We start from the raw sequence: 26,064 nt of genomic DNA on the forward strand, positions 1-26,064 counted from the left end.
TCTGTTTTGTCAGACACTAGGATTGTAACACCTGCTTATTTCTGCTTTTCATTTGTTTGGTAAATTTTCCTACATCTTTTTATTTTGAGCCCATGTGTGTCTTTGCACATGAGATGGATCTCTTGAATACAGTACACCAATGGGTCTTGAATCTTTATCCAATTTTCCAGTCTGTGTATTTTAATTGGGGCAATTAGGCCAGTTACGTTTAAAGTTAATACAGTTATGTGTGAATTTGATCCTGTCATCATTATGCTAGTTGGCTATTTTGCACACTAGTTAATGCAGTTTCTTCTGTTTCATTTATCTTTATATTTTCATATGTTTTGGAGTGGCTGGTACCAGTTTTTCCTTTCCATATTTAGTGCTCCTTTCAGGAGTTCTTGCTAGGCAGGCCTGATGGTGATGAATTCCTGTCTTTAAGAATGTTGAATATTGGCTCCCACTCTCTTCTGGCTTGTCAGGTTTCTGCTGAGAGATTCACTGTGTGTCTGATGGGCTTCCCTTTGCAGATGACCTTGTCTTTCACTCTGGCTGCCCTTAACGTTTTTTTCTTCATTTTGACCTTGGAGAATCTGATGATTATGTGTCTTGGGGGTTGATCTCATGGAGTATCTTATTGGGGATCTCTGTATTTCCTGAATTTCAGTGTTGGCCTGTCTTGCTAGGTTGGGGAAGTTCTCCTGGATAATATCCTGAAGTGTGTTTTTCAATTTGATTCCATTCTCCCTGTCTCTTTCAGGCTTTTCAACTGGTCATAGGTTTAGGTTTTTTACATAGTCCCATATTTCTTGGAGGTTCTGTTTGTTTGTTTTTTAAATTCTCTTTTATCTAATCTTGTCTGGCTGCTTTATTTTAGAAAGGTAGTTTTCCCTGTCTGATATTCTTTCTTCCACTTGATTGATTCAGCCATTGATACTGGATATACTTCACAAAGTTCTTGCATTGTGTTTTTCAGCTCCATTAGATAATTTGTTTCTCTCTAAACTGGTTATTCTAGTTAGCAACTCCTCTGACCTTTTATCAAGGTTCTTAGCTTGTTTACATTTGGTTAGAACATTCTCTTTTACCTCAGTGAAGTTATTACCCACCTTCTAAAGCCTACTTCTGTCAATTCATCCATCTCATCCTCCCTCTAGTTTTCAGCCCTTCCTGGAGAGGTGCTTTAATCATTTGAAGGAGAAGAGGCACTCTGGCCTTTTGGGTTTTCAGCGTTTTTTCATTGGTTACTTCTCATCTTCATGAGTTTGTCTAGTTTCGATCTTTGAGGCTGCTGACCCTTGGATGAGGTTTTTTAGGGACTTATTTTGTTGATGCTGTTGTTGTTGCTTTTTGTTTGTTTTTATTTCATAGTTATGTCCCTCTTCTGTAGGGCTGCTGTGGTTTGCTGCGGGTTCACTTCAGGCCCTGTTCATCTAGTTTGCTCCTGTGCCTGAAGATGTCACTGGAGGAACCTGGACAGCAAAGATGGGTGCTTGGTCCTTCCTCTGGGATCTCTGACCTTGAAGGGCACTGACCTGAGGCCATTAGTAACATTTCTATATAGGATGTCTGACAACCCCTGTTTGGAGGTCTCACCTAGTTGGGTGGCATAGGAAGCAGGATCCATTTAGCGAGGAACTTTGGGTGTCCCTTGAGGGAGGGGCCATGCTGTGCTGAAAGGAAAGCCACTCATCTGGGCCGCCCAGATTCCTCAGAGGTAGCAGGAGGAAAGATTAAGTCTGCTGCTCCACAGAGATTATGGCCACCCCTTCCACCCCAAGGGCTCAGGCCCAGGGAGATCAGAGTTCTGTCCATAAGCCGCTGACTGGAGTGGGAGTTCCTTCAGGGAGACCCTGCAGCCACAGTGTTGGCTTCCATCCCTCCCCCAAAAAGCTCAGCTGTGCAGGCAGCCACAACAGTGGTTATGGTCCCTTCTCCCCAGGAAACTGCAGGCTTTGACGATTCTAGCCAAGTGAGTGTTGAGAACCTGTGTGGCTCCGGTGGTTGGGGCCCAAGGCCCTCGTGGCATGGACTCCTGAGTGGGATCTTCTGATCTGTGGCTTGCACAGTTCTGTGGAAAAAGCAGTTTCCCAGCCTTGGTAGCATGCTCATTCACTGCCTCCCTTTGCTGGGGATGTAGGGTCTTCTGTCCTATGTGGCTCTCAGGTGGGCTGCCATACCACACTGCTCTTCCTTCCTCTCTGTGCGTGCCAGCCACCTAGTCAGTCCTAATGATAGAACCTGGATACCTCAGTTGCCGGTGCAGGATTCACATGCTGCTTTAGATATTTTCGATGAGAGCCTCTGATTGCCACTGCTTCTAGTCGGCCATCTTGACCCTGCTTCTGCTTAATAAACTCCACTCCACTCACTCTGTGGTGTCCACACGTCTAATTATTCCTGGTCATGAGACAAGACCATGGACCGAGCTGAGTTAAAGGAGCAAAAATTTTGCATTGCAAAAGGTCAAAGGAACTTAAGCAGATAAGCACAAAGAAAGCCACATCATATCACATTATAATCAAATTATTGAAAACCAATGATAAAGAATCTTTAAAGCACCCTGAGAAAATTATGAGACAGCCTAAAATTTAAGGAACAACTTAAAATTTAAATATGTGCAGTATAATACTTCTTAAATAATACTGATTTAGGAAGACATGGATACTTTTGATTTTATAAGAAAGTATCTTTATTTTTGGATATCAAGGCTGAAGTATTTAAGGATGAAATATCATATCTAAAACTTATTTTCAAACAGTATGACAAAATAATATAGACAACTAGCTAGCTAGCTAGGTAAAATATTAACAAGTGCACATGGGTATCCATTGTAGTATGCCTTCAACTTTCTGCAAGTTTGGAAGTTTTATTTGAAATACCATATTTAAGCCCCAGGGCCTGAACAGATTTATTTGGTGGGATTTAAACAGCAACAACAGAAACCTGTCAGTTTCCCCTGGAGCATATGGGAAGAGGAGATACAGGGAGCAAAGCACTAAATACAGTAAAAGCCCCCAGGTATTTTTCAAGGTGATTTCTGTCTTCAGTGTTAGTAAACTCATAAAATGTATATGCTTATGATCACTCTGTTTTTCACAAAAGACTATTAAAACACTATGGTGTATGCTACACATTATTAATTCAGGCAGACCAAGGCAACATGTATGGTTGGAGGAATGTGGAAACAAAAAAAGAATGAGGAATAAGCTCCCAGAAATCTACAGGAGTCATTGGATAATATGTGGCCCTTCATGGGCCTGTGAAATAAGTATTCAGAAATCAAGACACAGCTTCACCTAGATTACATTTGCAGTACAAGTCCCAAAATAATTTTTATGAACACTGTTTTGATGCTTCTTCAATGGCTCTAAAATTCCAACAGAATAAAACTCATGTTTTTAACCTGAAGTTATAGCTTGGGTCCAAATTACCCAAAAGGGTAAGTCACTGTACCTTTCTTAGGGTAGAATATGTAAAAGTTTCCCAATCCCTGCCTTTTTAAAAAGGAGATTATGCAAGTCCAATATCTAAAATGCACACCAAAAATCTTACAATACGATTTCCAAAATCACAGTGGCTTGTGATAGCAATGAAACAACTTAAAAGAGAAACAACCTAATAAACTCCCTTCATTTGCAAATAAAACTCAGGAGTAAAGAATCACTTCTCTAAAACACACTAGTAGAGGTCAGAGCTCTTTAAAGCCAGGGATCACATCTGAGTTCTCTCTGTATTTATCGCATTATCAACCAAACTAATGTTTTTATCTTTAGTAGCCAATTGAGAAATGTTTGCTCACTGATAAATTAATAAATCTGCATCGATGCTCTCAAAATGCTTTAAAAAATAAGATAGAAAAAGTAAATGTGAGAAGAATAAGGATAGGCAACATCCACAGCTAACTGAAGAATACAACCTCTGACAATAAGACATTCACACTAAAATAATAGCATTAACAAGCACTGTAATAGCCTACAAAAACCAACTGGGGATTAATTCAGCCCACAAGTTGATTGTAAAGTAATAGTAATCAGAGAAAAGCAAAGAATTTGGACTGAATTTTTTTGTGTTTAGGCACATTATAGCATTTTTTATGCAAGACTGACCTAAATAAGCAGTAACATGCTAATTTCGGCTTTTCTTTTCTCTCACTGTATTTTGCATTTGTTTGTGGTCTATTTGGAAGTTCTTTGGATATACCTTTCTAACAACACAATCTCTGCAGAAGAATTCCAATAAACTGTTTGCCAATCCCTACTTTTTAAAAAGAGAGACTATGCATGTCCAATATCTAAAAGGTATACCAGAAATCTGAGAATATTACTGATTTCTGAAGTTGCAATGGCTTGAGTTAGCAATAAAACAACTTAAAATATTTGTCTTTGGAGGAGAAAATTTCAGATGTTTAAAGGTGTACTAAAGCCAAAGAAGCTTGAAGATAACATTAACTTCACATTGAGAAAAAGCATTTTGTTAAAGGGAAAGGTGAAATTAGATGATCATTCTAATTGTATTTTAAATTCCACACTTATCTCCAGGACATTTTGAAAACCACATAAAATAAAATACTTGGACAGAACAGCCTTATTAATAACAGTCATCTTACTAATGACATTTCTAGAAATGTTGAGTTACTAATACCTTGTTCTACAACTCTTTAAGATCTATTAAATGAGTACAACTTCCCATTTAGTGTATTTCATGTCCATTAGTGGCACTAAGTTCTCTTAGCAGAACTTACAACAATCTAATACCATACTATTTATTGGCTCATTTATTTTTTGTATTTTTCTATCTATCTACAATGTAAGTTCTATGAAATCAAGCATTTTGTTCATAGTTGATTCTGAGTTGATTCATAGTTCATTCATAGTTGATTCTCAACGTTTATAAAATATTTCTCGTTTACAATAAAAGCTCTATAGATATCTTTCTATAGATTATTATAGGTGATTATGAAAAAATGGTCTAAAAGCAAACTTACTGAGAAGAAGATGGTGAAAAGGAATGAAGATAAGTCCCTCATGGAGTTGTGATAAACAGCAATACCCTTATTTTATGCTGATATCTTTATAAGTTGTTAGAAGCATTTTGGAGGGTTATTGGCAAATGCAAATCAAGAGAAATTCCTGAATTTTTGCTCCTAGAAACTTAACTAATCAAAACTGCTCCAAAGATAACAAAATAATGTAATGTTGATGTTCATAATAGTACTTATTTCTAAATATGAAATATAGAAAAACAATATAAAGTTCAGCATCACGATAGTAAAGTGTCCTACATCAAGCTTATAATGTATTATGTATCATTAAAATTATTATTATTAAATATATGTGGACATGTGGAAGGCATAGATGGTATACTCCTGAGGCAAAGGTAGAATTTGAAATACCATGCAACTAAAATATCTGTCAGTGTTGTGTGGAAATGCCAGGGATAAAAGGGAAAAGGTACTACCTATGAGTTATGGAATGCCCTCAGAATCCTTTGAAATGAAGTCCATAAAATGCCATTCTCCCATGAGGAGAACTAGTGGAATGCCTGCCCCCAGTTCTGTTTTCACCCTTGGCACCAATGAGTTCTCTCCCTTTGAGTATGAGATGGTTGGTTTCTCCTTTGGGTTAGCTGCCTTTTGACTTTGTTGTGATGCAGATTTATGGCTTTTCATGTAACATATCTGCCAGTCTGTCCTCTGGCATACTGTCACTTTGTCATGGACATCACTAAGCAAACTATCTGACCACACAGAGACTGGGCTATGGCACACATAAGCTGGATTCTACCCAGAGAACATAGAAGGTGTGTCTCTTAGTGTGGGAACAGAATGCCCCCACTAAGCCTCCAGGTTAGAGAGGCAGAGGGTCTCTCTCCACAGTGCTACTTCAAGCCTCATCTAGCTTAGTTTCCTTTGTTGTATGGGCGGTCTCTCACTGGCTCTCATTGGAAAGTTCTGTAGCTGTGCCACACATCATTCCTGCAATTGATTTCCAGATTGTGGCTTTTATTCTAGGTGACAGGCATTCAAGTAACTATTTTGCTTTTCATCCTAATGAAAAGTCATTTAAATTAAAGGATGTAATTTTGTTAATTTTAGCAAATTTTAAAAGACATAGAAAATATCTAGAGTTTATGAAATTAAAATACTTCTGGAAATATGCCAAAATTGGCAATTAAGGTAATTTTTCTTTTCTAATCATAGGAGTTTTGTGTGGTTCATGATCACATAAAATATAGACAAGAGAATATAGATAAGAGAAATAAGAGGTGCAACTGAATTAAAAATTTACGTTATTTAACTATTGCACTTTTTCTTATTTCTGCATAATGATTTAGATTGCCATAGATGCATTTTTATCTTTTAAATGTGATAATTATGTTTCTTCCTGTGTTATTATTTTTATACACATCATTTTAATGTCTACATCAATTAATATGTAAGCACTTTAATATTTCATAGCTTGACCTACCTATGTTAAGATTATATCTGTTCCTGGATACTCTGTTTGTTTTGTATTTAACATACATGTTAATCTGTACTTTATATTAGCAGTGAAGAATACACTTAAAAGTAGAATTACCAGATAAAACATAATGACTATTTAAAGCCTAATTGTTATATTATACATTTGTTTTCCTAGAATTCTGTTCTTACTCCTGGCATTTGCATTGAGTCACCTCCAGGAGATATTGAAGAATGTGACAGTAGGTAAGTTTGCAATAGTAACTCTTAAAGCTGGTCTGCCCACTATGCAGATACTTCAGGATGATATTCTGTTTAACCTTCTTTACCATATATATGAAAAATTCAACCTGGTTACAATTCCCATGCATACAAGATAAAAATATACTTTCCGTCCTGAGAACATAATAATCCTCTTGTCTTAGATAAAATTTTCTATTTCCTTATCTAAATGTTTTTGTTTTATTGAGCCTGTATGGTAGAAACTCAATTAATAAGTCAGCCTTATACATAACACATGAAAACTAGTGTTCCTTATCCTGCATAGAACCAAGAGATGCATTTTCTTTGGCCTATTTTTTATAAATTTTAATGGCTTTATATGGCTTGCCTGTTGGTTCAGCCACCCATTCCATACTTCTTGTTACTATCAGGGTGAGAAACACATTGATGTTACTCACTTGGCCTCTGCAGGCACGTGAGGTAGTGAATGCTAAGCAATCACACCATTAATTAATTCAATATGTGTTCTAATTATTTGTTCAGAAAGCATAGTCATTTCAGGCATTGGGTTAATTTTTTTACTTTTTTTATTTTGAGCTCCTTGCTTCTGCTTTCTGAGGTCTTTCAAATCTGGGGCATGTTCAAATTCAGGTGTGCAGGTTTTCAAGGTGTCTTTCAACTCCACCCACAAGCTTCCTCTTAGCAGACTTCCTCATAGGCTTTTGGGGTAAATTTCTTTTATTACAGCTGGCATGGGTTTAACATAAAACTTCAAATTAAGGCCTGTTTACCTCAGATCCTATTATTTGATACGTCAAGTTTGACTTTCAACAAAAAACTACAAAGTGTGCTAAAAGTTAAGCAAAAGAAACAGTCAAGAAACATAAAACCAAGTATCAGAACCCAATTTTGATATAATTGGGATTTTGGAATTATCAAACAAAAACTTGAAATAACTATTATTCATATGTTAGAGTCCCTCAGAGAAAAAGTGACTAACATTCAGGAACAGAGAGGCAATGTAAACTGAGAGATGGAACCCAGGAAGAGTCGCAAAGAAATGCTGGAAATCAAAAACACTGTAAGAGAAATAAAGAATGTCTTTGATGGACTAACCAGTAAACTGATTATGGGCAAGGATAGGATCAGTGGCTTTAACAATATTTCAAGAGCCTTCCCAAACTGAGATACGAAGAGAAAAAAATAATAAATGGGGAAAAACCCACAATATCCATGAACTTTGGAACAATTTTGTTGAAATACTAGAAGGAGAAGAGAGAAAGGAAAATAAGAAGTACTTGAAGTACTGTAATAATGGTTGAGAATTTTTCAGAAGCAATGACAAACACAAAACCAGCTATATAGGAAGTTTACATAATACCAATCAGGATAAATACCACAAAATCTACAGCTGGGCATACCATATGAAAACTGCAGAATACCAAAGACAAAGTGAATGCCATAAAAGAAGGAATTCATAAATCAAATGAACAGAAATTCAGTAGAAATATTTGACCCGAGCAGCACCATCAATTAACTTGATTTCATTGATATTTATGGAATATACCATCCATCAACAGTTGGATACATGTTCTTATCAAGCTCACATAAAACATTCATCAAGACAGACCACATTCTGTTTCATAAGACATAGCTTGATAACTTTTAAAAAACAGAAATCATATAAAATGTGCTCTCAGACCACAGTAAAATTTAACTAGAAATCAATAGTAGAAAGACAGCTGAAAAAAGACCAAATATTTGTGTTGTGTAGATTAACAACACATTTCTACATAACACAAAGATTAAAAAAAGTTTTAAGAAAAACCTTTTTAAATATTTTGAACTAAGGAAATAAAAGTAAAACCCATACAAATTTCACTGGGTACAGGGAAAAAAGTACCTAGAGAGAATTTTATAGCATTAAATGCACATATTAGGAAGAAAAGAAAAAAAAAACTAACCAATAATTTAAAGCTCTACCTTAAGAATCTAGAGAGGGAAGAGTAATATGCCTAAAACATACAGAAGAAAAGAAATAAACTATTGAACAGAAATTAATAAAGTTGAAAGTAAGAAATCAATAGAGAAAATTAATGAAACCAAATTGCTCCATTGAAGAGATTAATAAAATCGACAAGCCTCTAGGCATTGTAAATAACAAAAATGAGACAAGATAAAAGTTGCTAACATCAGAAATAAACTTTATCAAGAATCAGCCCATAGCTTTTTTGGCTACTTATTCTGATAGGGGAATAAAACGAGTAAAGTATGTCTGTCCTGAAAATTACCCAGAGAAGTAGGGAAGGATCTCACTAATATTCTTGTTCAAAACCTATTAAGAGAACCATGGGAATGTGTTTTTATTGTAACAATAGCTTATATGGAAGCAGAACAAGAGATTCTGAATTCCTTGTTTTACATTACAGAAATACAATTTTGTATTTATGAAGCTCTAGTGTCATGATCAGTTTGTTGGATGTAATTCCCACAGCATTTAAGTTCTGCTGTAGAAAAGGAAGCACTCTCTAAGCTCCATTCCCTCCCTCCTTTTTCCAGAAGGTATTTTGTAAATTACTGCTTCTGCACACTACATAGTTCCCTAGTGGCTTGCTATAGTGAACATAGTTCCTCAAAGTGCATAATAACTCCCAAGTTGCAGCTTAAACAGTAGGAAAGTAGAATGAATTATGGAGAATGAAAATATCCCCGGATGTCTTGCTTTTCTTGGTGGGAGGGAAGGGTGGCCCTTTAATGGTATCAGATGTGGTGCAAACAGTATCCATTATCAGACTTATTTCCCACAGCTTCCCAACATAAAAACAGATCTCAGACAGACTCTGAGTGAGACAAAGAGATTTTTTTCACTTAGATATTTTTGTACCTGATTTGCAGATATCATTATTCTGGCAATGCATTTCTCACCAAAAGAAGTCACCAAAATGCTTTAAAAATGCAAAGCATTTTTGAAACATCTCTCTAGTTTCATTGTTTAAAGGCCGCAATCTTCTCACTTAACAAACAGTGAAATCATCAGTACACTTGTGCGGTTTTATTTCTAAAAATAACACAGTTGGGATTACTCTGGCAATAAAAGACAAAGTCATTTCAGAAAACTAGAGGTTAGAAGTGCTAAACAGATGGGCCACTATGAGATCCCTCAAATGTGACACTGGAAATTCACCAACATTATCAGTAGTACTATGGAATAATGTCAACGATACTTACATCAACATCATGTAACTTAGAAAGAAGTTTCCTGGAAACAAAAAAGGAAATGTGACTGTGGGCAAGATAAGGGTTGGGAGTAAGAGAGGAGAAGGGAGCTTGCCTGATTGCATTCTACTTTGGTAAGAAAGGTTGTCTCTCAGCACAACATTGCTGTTGCCCACTGTTTCTTCTTGCCATCCCAGGGCTCATTGTACGCTGCATCCTACGTACCAACTCCAGATTGTCTCTGTCGACGAAAAGGGTCAAATTATGTTAAATATTCGAAAATGTTTATTCTGAGTCAAGCATGGGTGACCATAGCCTGTGACACAGCACTCAGGAGGTCCTGAGAACTTGTACCCAAGGTCATCAAGATAAAGCTTGGTTTTATACATTTTAGGGAGACATGAAACTTCAACCAAATACATTTAAGAAGCATAGACTTTATGGTTTCGTCCAGAAAGTCAGAACAACTTGAAGCAGGGGGGGCTTCCGGCTTATAGGTAGATTTAAAAATTTTCTGGTTGACCATTGGTTGAATTTATCTAAAGTCCTGGATCAGTAGAAAGAAATGTCTGAGTTTTAAGATAAAGGATACGAGGACCCAAGTTCTTATTTGCAGGGGATGCTTTCAGGTGGTAGGCTTCAGAGAGAATAGGTTATAAAATGTGTCTTATCAGAGTTAAAGTCTGTGTTGATATTAATGCCAGAGAGGTATAGTGAGGCATGTCTGACCCCTACTTCCCATCACGGCCTGACCCAGTCTCTCAGGTTAAATTTTAAGAATGCTCTGGCTGAGGAGGAAGTCCATTTAGATGGTTGGGGGCCTTAGAATTTTATTTTTTGCTTATACCTCCGAAAATGATAGTGTCTCAAGATCCCAGCTGCCTACCAACTTCCAAGGCTTTTAACTAGAGAAACCATCTTGGAATATGCTGACTACTCACCCTTGCCTTAGTTTTCTGCCTTGGCCCTGTCAACACTCTTCCATTGTGTTACGTCCTTATAAATTTCTGGCCTTCTTATTTCTTATTAAAGTATATTTTTTTCCTTTGTGTTATCTCTTAAGACTTGATTAGGGACTTTACATGTATATTTTTCTTTCATGATTTTAAAATAAAATGCATTTATTATATTTTTGAAATAAATAATGCACTAACAGTAAAAATGTTACATCCAACACATTTTTCAAATCAGATCACATCTTCTGTCAAACAAATTATTACTTTTTTTTTTTTTTTTTTTTTTTGAGACAGAGTCTCACTATTTGACCAGGCCAGAGTGCAGTGGCACTATCTCGGCTCACTGCAACCGCCAACTCTTGGGTTCAAGCTATTCTCCTGCCTCAGCCTCCCTGAGTAACTGGGATTATAGGTACATACCACCATGCCCAGCTAATTTTTGTTCTTTTAGTAGAGATTGAGTTTCTCCATGTTGGCAGGATGGTCTTAATCTCCTGACCCTGTGATCTGCCCACCTCAGCCTCCCAAAGTGCTGGGATTACCGGCGTGAGCCACACTGCCCGGCCTGCTATTATTTTTGATTCATTCAAAGTGTTATTTTTTATGTTTATTTGAGCAAATATAAATCTGTATTTTTTTTCCCTTTTATTACATAACTGGTTCCATACCATACACACTGTTCTTTGTTCTTCAACTTGCATTTTTTTAACTTTGTTATTTGTTTTGGAGACATTTACATTATTGTACATGCAGAACTTTCTTATTCTGTTTTATGTTTCATAATATTCCATTGCAAATATAGACCATCACAAGTTTATTTCATGCTTATTGATGAACTTTTAGTTTGTTGTTACTATTTTGGTATCAGAAGTAATGCAACAACGAAACACCTAACATACATCAATTTGCATGGGTGCACATTTGTGAAGGAAATCTTACACTGGTCTTCTATTGCTGCAAACAAATTACCACAGATTTAGAGACTTAAAACAACACATATTTATTGTATCATAGTTTCTGCGAGTTAGGAGTCCATCACAGAGAAATTTAATCCTCTACTCAGGTTCTCGCTAAGCCATAATTAAGATATCAGCACAGCTATGTTGCCACCTGGAATCCAGAGTGCTCCTCCAGGCTCACTCAGGTTGTTGTCAGAATTCACTTCCTTAGAGCTGCGGAACTCACATGAACTGCTTATTTTAGACCAGCAGGAGAATCTCTGGAGGCCTCTAGGTAATACTTCCCCTATATCTTCTTTTAAACAGCTTTCCTGATTAAGTCAGTCCCACCTAGGATAAGCTTGCCTTTGATTAACTTAAAGTTCACTGATTGAAGGCCTTAATTAAATCTGTAAAATTGCTTCACCGTTGACTTATAATCACTGGAGTAATAAGCTATCATTTTACCATATTGTATTGGTTAAGAGGCAAGTTATAGGTCTTGCCTGCACTCAAGAGGCATGAATATGGATCACTGGGGAGCTTCTTAGAAACATGCCAAACACAAATACATTCCCCCAAAGTGAAATAGTGGGATCAATTGCAATTTTGAAGGAAATTTGCCAAAGGGCCTTCCTAAAAATTACACTTCCGATAACAGAACATTCCTATTTTGTCATAGACCTCACCAGCACTATGTGCTAATAAATTCTCGAATGATATCACAATTTAAAGTTCAATTAGTGATCCTTGGTATGTTTTTTTCTTTCTTTTGTTATAAATGAGATCAAGTACCTTTTAATATATTTAATATTGCTTATGTTATTTTTGTTAATAATTGTTTCTTTTATTATTTTCTCGTTGGGTTGTCTTTATGTTATTGATTTGAAAGACTTCTAAATATTTGTCTGTTAATAAGACTTGCAAACATTTCTCATAACTTTACAAGTTAGTCATTTTTTTTTTTAGTTTATCTTTTTTTATTTTGGAACCATGTAAAAGTTGTATATTTATGTGATCAAATTCATTGTTTTTGTGTTTGTGTATGTGGTTTTTGAGTTTGAGCAACTGTTAACATTGAAAAATGAATTGAAAACATTTTCTTCTATCTATACCTTTATGAATTTATATTTACATAGTCTTTGTTTTGGGAATTTTTTAGTAGTTTATTTTAAATATGAATATATATTTTTCAATAGGCTGTGCACACCATTTATTGCTTAATTTGTCTTTACTTGAATTTAAATAACCTCTTATGGAAAACTGTATTTTCCAAGATGGCACAATTTTCTTAAGGTGAGACCTTGATACTATTTCTTTGAGAGCAAGGGTCCATGACCTCTACCATACATTTAGGAGGACTTTTGTTAACTGCCTCAGCTAATAGAATAAAGTACAAGGGATACTGTGTGATTTACAAAGATAGCTAATGAAAGGCAATATGACTTCCGCCTGGTGTTTCAGTTCAGAAAATGTGCCTTTGGAGCTTGAGCCACAAGGTAAGAAGTTTATCTGATTTGACACTGACATGGTGGATAGAATATGCAGATAGAGAGAGAGAAAGAGAGAGAAAGATGCGGGTAGAGATAGAGAGAGATGCATACAGATCTCTGACTTTTCTATTGTCTAGCTTTTAGCCCAGACACTGGACATGTAAATGAAGCCACCTTTGAGATGTCCCAGAATTAGCCAGTCAGAATCACACAACTGAGGTGCCTTCACATCTGAACCCACAGAGATTACAAGTGATGATAACAATAAAATAATAACCAAGCGTGAGTGACCATGGCCGTTGACACAGCCCTCAGGAGGGCTTAAAATAATTGTTATTTTAAGCCACTAAATTGTGTGGCGATTTGCTACACAGCAATAGTAACCAGGTTATTCCTGTATCGTGTGCCAAATGTACATCTGAATTTGTGTATATGTACGGCTTTAGAATTCTGTTCCATTGTCTAGCTTACCAATTCACGTACCACATTGTATAGTTTTAATTACAGGAGATTTAAAATATTGAGTTTTTCTATTCAATAGTATTACTCCCCCTATATTGAGCTCACTGTTTCAGAGTGTTTCTGACCATTTCCTGAGTTTTTTAATAAAAACTTTACATTCACAATTTTTAGTTTCAAAAACATTGGTATTCTAATTGAATTAGAGTAAATGTAGTAAACGCTATGGGGAATATTGCTATGCTCATTCTTTTTAAATCTAAGAAAGTGTTGTATTTTCACATTTGTTCAAATTGTCCTTAATATCTTTCAGTAGCATTTGAAATTTTTTGTCATATGTTTCTCAAAACTTTTGAAACTTTTGAGAAACCATTGCCTAATGCTATGGTTTGAATGTGTCTCTAAAATTCAGCTGTTGTTAATGTGATAGTATTAATAAGTGGGGCCTTTAAGAGGTGATTAGGCCATGACATCTCCTTCTTACTTAATGGGGTTAAGGCCCTTGTAAAATAGGCTTTCTTCAGTGTTTGGCTAGCTTGCTTTCTTGCTGTCTGTCTTTCTGCCCTTTAAGAAAATAATAAGAAGCCCCTCACCAGATAAGAAGTGCCAGTTGCCTTGATCTCAGTCTTCAGAACTGTGAGAAAGCAAATTTCTGTTCTTTATAAGTTACCCCATCTTAGGAATTCTGCAATAGAAGCACAAAGTAGACTAAGACGATTTACTATTGAATTTGTGCTGGCTACTCTTAAGAACAAAGTATTTTCTGTTACTTTATCATCTTATTCATATAGATTATACATACAAATGCTACTGGATCCTACATACTATTTTTACAACCTTATTACTACATAAATCAATATAATTTTTCTTGCAATTTGCAGAGTATTTTTTATTAAAACAACACTCCTAGTTTTGTTACCAGAACTATTCAGAATCTTGAATTCTATTTATCTAATAGCAATAGATAATGATGTCAAAGATAAATAATGATAATAGAGGGCATCTTTGTTTTACTCCTCTCTCTAGCAAAAATATTTATAAGGTTTCCCATTAAGATAATGTCTTTGGAAGAAAACAGATCTTTTAAATGTTACAGAAGCACCTACATATTCATAACTATTAACTGTGTTTAATAATTGAGTCATTATTGACTATTTTGTTTTAATGTCCTATCCTAAAAATATGACTATTACCAAATGTCTGCTCTTTTTCACATCAAACACTCAAGAGATATACTTCACTGACTAAATCCATGTGCAGAGACCATATTCAGATTTTTCTATTTGTGATCTGTGATCCTTGGCCCCATTCAGTGGTATAGGACACTGGATCACCTACATATTTCTGTTATAGACTCTTATCTATTCAAATATTACCACATGTACAAAAGAAGTCTTTATTCCTGTTAAGTGCCCATGTCTTCAAGTTGTTCGTATAAGAGAGAAATTAAAGCCTTCAGTCAGCCAGTGACCCTCAAATTATACTGTGATATTTAAATACAGTACACAAATGTAAGGAAGGCAGTGTCTCCTTTTCTCCCCTCCCAGAACCTGTATGTATTTTTGAGAAACACTGTATTTGTTTAAAGGGTTAATTGACTGGCATATTGAGAACATTTCAAATTCGTGAGTATTCTATTCACATCAAATGCAGGAATTGTGTTTTAATACTCCAAGAATTATTTTTATGCCAGGTTGCAAGAAAAAAAATGATTATAAAATTCAGCATTGCATATCCTGGTATAAGTTGGGGGAATTACCTATTTTACCCAGATTTCAGCAATTTATAAATAGAGACGACAAAGAAGATAAAGGAATGCTTTAGATGCAAATAGCTACATGCGTTTAATGAGGACATTAGCCTCACTGTGAGGTACCTTGTGAATTTTAGTAACCTGCCTTCAGGTAAGACTATTCAAATCATATACAGGCAATATCATTTCTATATTTTTTTTCTTAAAATGTTCAGGTTTCCATAGTTTGTTTAGGAATAGGTATCAATTATTTAAAGTATTTGCTTTTAGCCACTAAACAATCTAAAATATATTCTTTGCATTACAAATTTTTTTTTTACCTAATTAACTGTCAGTGAGTATAATTCTCTGCAATAATATTGTGGTCTTCCATCTATTTAATAATAGTCACCAACTCCTCTCCCTTCCTTGCACTAAACACAACTCTAAACATTCTGTCATATGCACTTCCTTACTTAATTTCATTATCTAATTTGGTAATGTTCAATGAATGCCTAATTTATACAAGGAACGATTTAATTGCTGGGAATACAGTTTAGTTAAAATAAGAGGGTCCCTACTTTCACAATAAGTGTTTGTGGGGTAAATAAAGGCATAAATAAATGCATGGTTTTATTTTTTGTTGAAGTCAGGGATTGTTTCTTTTTCATATTTGCAGCCTCTTCTACTAAGCTTGTCTCTATTGTTTAAAAAACATAAATCTGATTAATAAGAATATGATGATAGAATAGCATCCAAACACATGCTTAGTAGGCAGAACCAGTGTTTAAACTTAATGCTAGTTTTATTCTGATAATTAAATGGGAAAAGAAGGTAACAAAGATAGCTGGAGTTTTGTTGGGGGGGGGGTGTGTGTGCGCATGTGTATAGAGAGATACAGAGCACAGAATTAATCCTTCTGTTGCCTATATAGCCGAGGAGAGTGGGCATAAACAGAAAGGAGCAAAATCATGTAAGAATTGACAATGAGAAGCAGACAACTTTTCAGAGATGCAGAGAAACAAAATTGTGTGCCATCATTGTATTTAAATGAGCAGTGCATTTCAAGCACCAAATGCTGGTCTACAGGGTATACAGGAGCAGATATAACAGACAGGTCCAGAAGAAGCTGGAGAAAATATTTTCAGATCTCACATGATATCACAGGTTACTCTGAGAACCCAGTTTTTTGGTAGTTTCATGTTTGTAGGATTTGTCTTTCCAACAATTTGAAAGCACCTACCATAAGGGCACATATCACATTTTGATTTTATTCAAATCCTTTACAACTACTAACAGATAGATGTTGTCAGATAGTGTTTGTTTCTTGAATACAAGCTGACTTACCTTCACCATTAGTCACCTCACTTCATTGTCTTCTATATTACCTGACTTTTATTATTTCATGAATTTGGTTTTTTTTTAAATTTCCAGGGTAACTCTATGTGCTAAAATTCTATGCAGTTTCTTTATCCTTTACTTTCTTTTTATTTTCACCTTTAGAAATCTAAATCTGTATGAAGATTAATGATAAGAGTAGGTTCTTTCTTTCTGTTCACTAAAGCTGGATCTACACAAAACAAGTAAGATAAGGAGATGAGTTGGAGTCTCTAGTATATACAGAATAGATTTTTAAAAACATTTTTAGCAGTGTGAAGCTGACTCTATTTACTAAAATGTCAAACATTGATATGTAAAGCAGTATATTATAATGTCCTTGCATTTAAGTAACAGTGTAAGTTGACTAAGAAGCACCTAGAAGGGACATGCCTCATCTATGGTCACGTAAGTCACTCTTAGTGCATTCCTCCAGTCCCATCCCTGGTCATTCTAGCACCTAGCACTCATTCATACTCAAAATTATATAACTCTTATCAGGTATGCCTCATTTATAATATTTGAACTCTGCCTTTTTCCGGAGAATCTTCTCCTTGGCACCTTGATTCAATGAACCATACCCATTTCTCTTTTGTCTTTGTTTTGTTCGTATCTTGACACTTGGTACATTGTTTCTGAGCCAGCAAAAATTATCCAAAAAAGAACTCAGAATTTATAATCATTACAAAATTCTTCTTCACTCTGCTATTGATGTCAGAAATTTTAATTTTCAGGAATGTGTTGCCCAATCTGCTTATTGAGATTAATCCACATTTTAGGCTAGGCTTTGGCTTATCAGTTTAATTTTCTTCCAAATGCTTATCCATGACTATACCTCCTATGCCATTATATCAAGTCAATCTGGTTCCTAACTGATGACTTGACCATGTTACCTAATCATTCATTCATTCACCATATGTTGACCAAACATTTATTCTAGACTATAAGGATTCTGAAAGTGAAAACATGTGAAAGGAAGGAAAACACTGGAATAAAAAAAGTTCATAGAGAAAGAAATAATTGAGCTGAATCTTGAAACAGGAAGGAACCAACGGTTTTCAAGTAGTAAGTGCACAGAGAAAAATATTGAAAACTATAAACTATGATTTCTTCCTTGATGTAGATGTATTAGGTGTTCTTGCATTGCCATAAAGAAATACTGAAACTAAGTATTTTTAAAGAAAATATGTTTAATTGACTTATGGTTCTGTAGACTATGTAGGAAGCATGGTGCCGGGCATCTGCTTGGCTTCTGATGAGGCCTCTGGAAGCTTCCAATCATGGTAAAAGGCAAAGTGGAAGCCAGCATCCACATAGCAGGAGCAGGAGAAAGAGAGATTGGGTTGGGGGAGGTGCCACACTTCACAACAACCAGTTCCCATGATAATTCACTCACTATCATGAGGAAAGAACCAAGAAGATGGTACTAAACCATTCATGAGAAATCCACCCCCATGATCCGATCACCTCCCCTCAGGCCCAAATGCCAATATCAGGGATTACAATTCAACATGACATTTGAGCAGGGACAAATATCCAAACTGTATCAGTAGGATTAGGCAAACTTTTTGTGTTTTTTTTACAATAAATATGTAGCTTCCAATTTGTTTTATAAAACATCGTAATTTTATAAGCACAGAACAAATAGTATTAGAAAAAATGAAGTAAAAAAATAAACAGTTTTTAAAAAGAACAGCTCAGGATCAGGATGGGGTAGATGAAGACAGAAGAGAAGGTCTCTGCAGCAATTCTACTCTTCAGAAATATCAATTTGAACAATTATATAGCTTTTTGCTTTACATAAAACACAAAAATAAGTTTGGATGAATAATGATTGATATAATAAAAAATATTAACTAACAAAAATACCCACACCATGATAGGGGAATGCAAAATGAATCAGGAGCAACTAAAAGAGTTCCCCGTAGCCAAAGCTGGGACAATTTTAACATCAGAATAGAACAGGTAGTATTGGATTATAATCTGATGTGTAAAACAAATATCTATGAATCAATTCTGATTATGTGTATGTACACACACACACACACACACACACACGGCATCTCTCCATAGAGCTCAATGGTTTATGAGAACAATGAACGAAAGGATAAGACAGGAAAATAAGTCAAGCGTGGTCGAGGCCTGGGGGAAAAATTCGAGACACCTGGGAAATTATACAAGCACTGTATGGAGCCTGCCTTCCTATCTTCCATATAGAATACAATGCTTAAGATGCTGAAAAAAGAGAAGCAGACCTTGTCACTCTAATAGTAAATGTGAAGACTCATCCTTGGTGATGGGCAGGAAACTCCTGGGCCCAGGCCATTAGAGATCCACTACTAGTTGGGGAGGGGCAGGATCCTTGAGAAGGCTCCACCACCACGATCTAGAACACAGCAGCTGACTAAGGCAGGGACTGCACCAGAACAATAGAGAATGCTATACTACGTCCACCTGGCTTGCAAGCGTCTGAGCAACATGTAATAGCGGGGTTACTAAGGACATGAGCATGAAAAGAGGTAAGAAAAGCTTAAGGTACAAAGAGAATTCCTAATGTTGAAGGTATAACAGATATTGAAGGAAATCCTCCAACAAACTGTTTGGTCCTCGTCTTAAACAGACTGTAACACTAGAGGAATTTGAAGCCTATATTGCACTGAAAGTAACAATAATGAAAGCCTAAACCCAGCACAGCCTCTGACTTGATTGACTAAACCCTACCCTCAATAAAAACCTAGCCAAGAAAAAAATGTCCATTTTGAGTCATGACTGTTATATCTCAGTCTCTGTTGCTCTCACACAGCATGCCTGGGATTAAATCAAAATGTAAAACGTGCAGAAGAAAATAAGAAATAAAACAACATACTGCAAATGAGAAGCAAATCTTCTAAACCAGATCAGTGGTTCAGATGTTGGAGATCTGGATGTAAGTTTGAGTTAACTATGATTAATATGTTAAAGTTTCTATTGAAAAAGCTGAACATCATACATGAAAAAGCTGGGGATTCCAACAGAGCGGTTCAAAGAGAAGAGAGAGAAAATGGATTGAAATAAGTATTTCAAGAGATGATGGCTGAAACTTTCCAAATTTGATGAAACATACTCAGACCACTTAGGCTGTTATAAAAAACAATATAAACTTTGTGGTTAATAAACAGAAATTTATTTTGCATGGTTTTGGAGGCTGTGGAGTCCAAGATCATATTGCTGGCAGACTTAGTATGTGGTGAGGGCCTCTTTCCTGGTTCAAAGATTACACCTTATCACTGTGTCCTCATATGGTTAAAGGCATGGGCAACCTCCCATCAGGCTCTTTCATAAGGACACTAATCCCATTCATGGGCAGAAGCCTCACAACCTCATCACTTCCCAAAGGTTGAACCTACTAACACCATCACTTTGTGGGGTAGGATGTTAACATACAAATTTGGGGAGGACACAAAAGTTCAGACCATAGCAGCCATCAAATTACAGACCTATGAAGCTGTGGGAATACCAAACATGATAAACACCAAACAAATAAGGTCATAAATTTCAAATCAGTAAAAAAACAGAAAAAGAAAGAACCAAGACATATCACATACAAATTGCTGAAAACAAAACATAAAAAGATGATTTTGAAGTCAGCCAACAATAAAATATATAATCCAAACTAGAGGAACAAAGAATATTAGAATTCTCATCAGAAGTTATGCAAGCCAAAGGCAATGGTATAATCCCTTTAAGTACTGAAAGATGAAAATTCTATATCCAGTGTAAATGTCTTTCAAATTATTTTTAAAAAGTATTTTTAAAGAAATACTAAACTAAAAATAATTCTTGGATCATACATTTTCACTATAAATAACATTAAAGTATTTTTTCAAACAAAGTGAATAATATCAGACCAAATCTTGGTACTACAAACATATGCATACACATACACATACATATAAATTAAGTGTTCAAAATTACATAAATGGACTGGACGTTGTGGCTTACACCTGTAATCCCAGCACTTTGGGAAGCTGAGGTGAGCAAGATATGAGGTTAGAAGTTCGAGACCAGTTTGGTCAATATGGAAAAACCCTGTTTCTAAAAATACGAAAATTATCTGGGCATGGTGGCATGCGCCTATAGTCCCAACTACTCAGTAGGCTGAGGCAGAAGAATTGAGAATTGCTTGAACCCAGGAGGCAGAAGTTGCAGTGAGCCGAGATCACGCCACTGCACTCCATCCTGAGTGACAGAGCAAGACTCTGTCTCAAAAAAGAAAAGAAAAGAAATTACATAAATGATGGTAAATATAAAATTCAGTTATTTCTTTTGTTCAGTAGCTGAAAAGTTATGTCTAATCAAAGATAATAGTAACATATATTTATGGCATATGTAAAAGTAAAAAGTGTGATGATAATTGCACAAAAATGGGAGGAATTGATATTCTAGCTGTGCGAGGTCCTCACATTACACTTAAAGTTGCACATTACTTTAAGGTAGACTATAGCTAAATAAACACGTATAATTTAAGTCCTAGACAACCAGTACAGAGCAGTTAAAGGCAGTGACATATATATCACACTTACCACCTCCTGCTGTGTGTGCAGAGAGAACAATCCTTATTTCAAGGGAAAGATGTTCAGAAGCTTTAGGAGGTAACTTTCAGCAAGCAGAAAATTAACCTGTAGCCTAGCAGAGAAAATTAAGGAGGGCCCAACACTAGGTATTGTATGGAAAACTATGACTCAGTAACTAATGAAAGGCAAAATATCTTCCTTTTCCATCCTAAAAATCGACATAGCTACAAAGGACACTTAAGAAGGTCTGCATTTTATGAATCACAGAAGTTGTTTTTATAAGTTCTGAGTATCCATGATGCACTGATTAGGAAAGAGGGTGGGGGAGTATCCTTGCTGTGCTGCCATGAAAATGTGAAATAATTCAGTAGGCTTGCTTTCCTTAAAAGACACCTTTCCCTCTTAAGATGTTAATAGCCAGAGCTGGCACAACTATTTCCAGGCTTGGCTTACAGTTGTATTTAGATCTATATAAGTTGATGTTAGAAGAAACAAGTCACACACACAAAAAACACATAAATAACCACCTATGTCAGGGCTAAATCCATTACTTCCGGGACACAGAAATAAATTATTGACTCCAAATGGGCAATGCTTAATACATTTGTATACAGGAAGATTAACTCAAAAGGCTCTTAACCCTGAAAATTAATTATACCCTTCTTAATATCTGGCTTATGTGAAGACAGTGGAGTTTATAACATTGCATGCTGAATAGCACGAAAAACAGAGACTCTTTCATCTTCAGAACAGTCATTAAATCAGGGGCATATTTCTAATCCAGTGTTCAAGCCAGCAGCTGAAGGTTTATGTGTATGTAGTAAGTCACCAAGATAAATATTTGTGAAGAACCTATCATTTCAAGACAGAAGTTTTGTTTCTCTAACACTGATCTTTCTCAAAAACAATTTTTATTCCAATACCCCTTGCCCTCCTAAGTCCAGCCTGGGTCCTTTATAATTTCTAGCATATTCTCCAAATCTATAGAATATTAACAGAGAATTTCAGACTGAACTCTAGAAATTCTTTCTGGTTTAGAATCGAGTTTCTAGTTTGGTGCCCTGGATAAAGGATCATAAAACATGTATTCACTTTTCTGCTGCTTCTGTGCTGTAGAATGCTGCATGTGTTGCTAAAAGGAGATTGAACTAAGGATTTAGGGTGAGCTGATGGCAAATCACTGAGGTGGGGAAGAGACCACTTTGGTGCCACCCTGCAATGTTAAGCTCATCTCCTTGCACATACACAGGAAGTTTCTGTTTCATGCTTCACTGCTAAGAAGTACAGTTTAAGATTTGAGTTCAAGTCCATTTTTTGCTTCCTTGTAATTTGATGACTTGCGAAAGTTTGTACATGCTCTGTGGCATCAGCTTCCTCCAAGGTTAAGTCATCCAAGAGTGTTGTCAGAAGGCCCCCACCTGGAAGGCAATGCTTAGGGCTTGAAATCCAGCCTGTCTGATTCAGTGTGTACCGTTCCTGTGCAACACAGTCTCAGAGTCATTGGGTTTTATGAGGATTTATTAAATTAAAATATGCCTAATGCAACCTTAGAAGCTTTCAATCTTATTGATTATCTCATTTAAGGTCATGTATTAACCCTTCTGTTTAAATGTAACTCCAGGAATCCATAGAATTTGGGTTCTAGTTGTGATACTGCTTCAGCTTCTGTTTTTGACCCTGCATATTTTCTGCGATATTGACCATCACCTTCTGCTTTGCCTGATTTCAACATTTAACCCTAACTTCAGTCACTGGCTTCTGTTTTCTAAATTATCATGTAAAGATTAAATTTCTATTGGAAATACTCAGCTTTACCCTAGGACTATAAAAAATATGACTTTTTCCATTTTTAGTATTTTGTTTTACAGACCAATAGGACTAGGAAACTAAAAGCCTAAATTAAAATACTGACTTCAGTATTTTTATTGTGATTCAGGGGCAGTTAACTTTAACTCTCTGTTTCCAAATCCACAATGATACCTACCTGAAAAGTTTTCTGTGAAGATGAAACAAATATTAATGCATATAAAAGTGCTAAGAATATTGTCTGACAGGTTGTAAAGAAGCACAATAGCTTCCCTCCTTCGGCCAATTTCTATTAAGTTTATAATTATATAAAACACAGACAGTGCCTGGCACATCATAAGTTTTTATTGTTCTTATTGCTTTCTTTAGATTCCTGCACCCTTCACACTCTCCCGGATTCACATTCATATAGACAGGCACATAATTTAGGGTAATTTTGAGCAGTATGACTTCCACATTTCAGATTTATAAATATATTTTAAATCGACCTGAAACCTCCTCATTGTTAAATAGATCTAAACACTTTTCTGCTGTCTACATCAGTCACTTGCTGCAAAGCAACCTCTATCGCTACATAGGAGAGGGAGTTCAAATGACCTCTCTGTTTACTAACCACAAATCTGCTGATGTAAAAAGGTAATTTGAGAGTAATGAACACTCCTTCAAAGTACGCACAGAATCTACTGTAAATTCTTCCCTTTAAGTTTACTCATCTATCAAATTGAACAGGAGGGTTTCACCTTATCTTCTGGAAATTGCTGCCAAGTGGATATATTGATTTGGCTGGACATTTAAGGGGCTGGATGTCTATTATATTTTACCACACTGGTAAATGGGGTTTATTTAATCCCATTTTCAGTTTAAAAGGTTTCAGCATTGATAAAATCTGCAAAGACAGATGTGCAATAAATTGTGCTCCTTTAATGGAATTATTAGAGAATAGAATGCCAAGGAAAGATGCTTACCCTAAAACATAAATTGACTAAGGTTTTCTCTACTTCAAATATGTTTTGAAAGAATTGTTGTTGACGAGTTGAATCATTTAACTCTTGTAAATACAGATCACCTTTTTAAAATTATTTTGTTCCTGTTAAAACCATTTGCTCACAGGTAAAGAAAAGAGAAAGAATGGGAAATTATACCATCCATTTGATTGATCGATGTAGCAAATTGGGATAATGCAAGTGAGACCAAATGTTCCTTTTACTTACAAGTTACCCCTCCTCCCTCCACAATAAGCAAACTCTGCACCTCAAGTTTAAAAAAAGTCCAAAATAGCCTCCTGCTCCTTCTTTCACATCTGATGATCACCAATGTACTGTATATATTTCTGCGATGCTAAATGGTGTTAGATACGTAATTTTTCATTTACATATTCCTCACTCTATCTCTTATCTTATAAATGCCCTAGGAATGATTAAATTCTGTTGCTCATTGAGCCTTCATGGAGGTTGCATCCACAATAATGGTTAGTAAAAATAGATGAACAATGTTTTTGTCCTCAAAAAATTAATTCATGCTTATAGTGATCTCTTAAAAATGTAAAGTCTAGAAGAGAAAATTGGAAAAGTAAAAAAAATATATAAATCAATTAAAATTGGCTATTGTTTCCATTTGGTAAATTCCCATGAAATACAATTTTATAATTTACTGTAAGTTAGTATTATTTCATAGGCATTTTCCCTAGTAATCAAAATTCTTTTTAAAATTAATTTTATGATTGCATAGTAGTCCGTTTGACAGATGCATCTTCATAGTTTTAGATATCTAGTTTTATTTATAAATTTCTCCTAAGTAATGCCAGAAGAGATCATCTAAATTTGATATTTTCCCTTAACATATTACTGGATCAGCCTATGTTCATTTTTTAAGCTCTAGACTAGACAAACTGCCAAACAGTTCCCAAAAATATTCTAAAGTACACAAAACTAGAATTCTAAAATTCAAAATCCTCTGACACCTAGAATCTGCTCATAACTTCTTTGGTGTCAAAACATCATTTACCTGAAATTATTGACTGTCAAAAGCTCACCTGAACAGATATGATGCAAGATGTCAATGCCTTCCAGGCAAAACTACTAAGAACATACCCATAGCCAAATAAATTCAGTGTATTACTGACTGTAGAAAGAAAGAATGCACACCATGAGGAACCATAAAGTATCTCAATATGAAGGTCTTAGAATAAATTATTATAGCATTCAGGTTTTGCTTAGATGGTTTGGAGAGGGTCTATGGAAGTGGGATTAGCTCCAGATGCAATGCTGTCAGAAAGTAGGGGCAATTCTAAGATTGGGTATCTCAGTAAATCTATAGTCAGGCTAGAATAAAAATGAAGTTTCACCAATCAATAATTAGTAAATAATTACTTACCAATAACTATAACAGAAAATAAATAATTGTTTTTGTTTACACTTATGAAGTAACCTTGTTTGGTTTACTTTATCATGGTCTCAGAGTGGCCCTCTTTGGTTGGTATTCTGTGAAGTTACTTATATAAAACAATAGGCCTAATTGTAAGGGCCAGGCCAGTTTTTGAATGTCGGGGACTGCTTTTGTTTTATTTTCTTGGAGATTCATTATGCATTTTATTTTCCTAGTTCATAAATATCCATAGATTTTGCTGCAGAAAAAAAAAATCATTATAGGATGCTGCCTTAGATTGCTGGTAGGTACACATGGCCTTGACTTTCTAATATCTGAAGAAAAATTGAATACCAATATACATTTGTCTCCAGGCTTTTAAGATAGAAGTACTTAAACATATACCATTTTATAATTGTACATACAAATGAACTGGAAGGGCCATTTCATTGCATACTCATCAGCACTGAGTATCCTTATTTTAGAAAGCTTATTTTACTGCA

Source organism: Cebus imitator, unplaced genomic scaffold (genome assembly GCF_001604975.1).
Source record: "Cebus imitator isolate Cc_AM_T3 unplaced genomic scaffold, Cebus_imitator-1.0 Scaffold100, whole genome shotgun sequence".
Lineage (NCBI taxonomy): Eukaryota > Metazoa > Chordata > Mammalia > Primates > Cebidae > Cebus > Cebus imitator.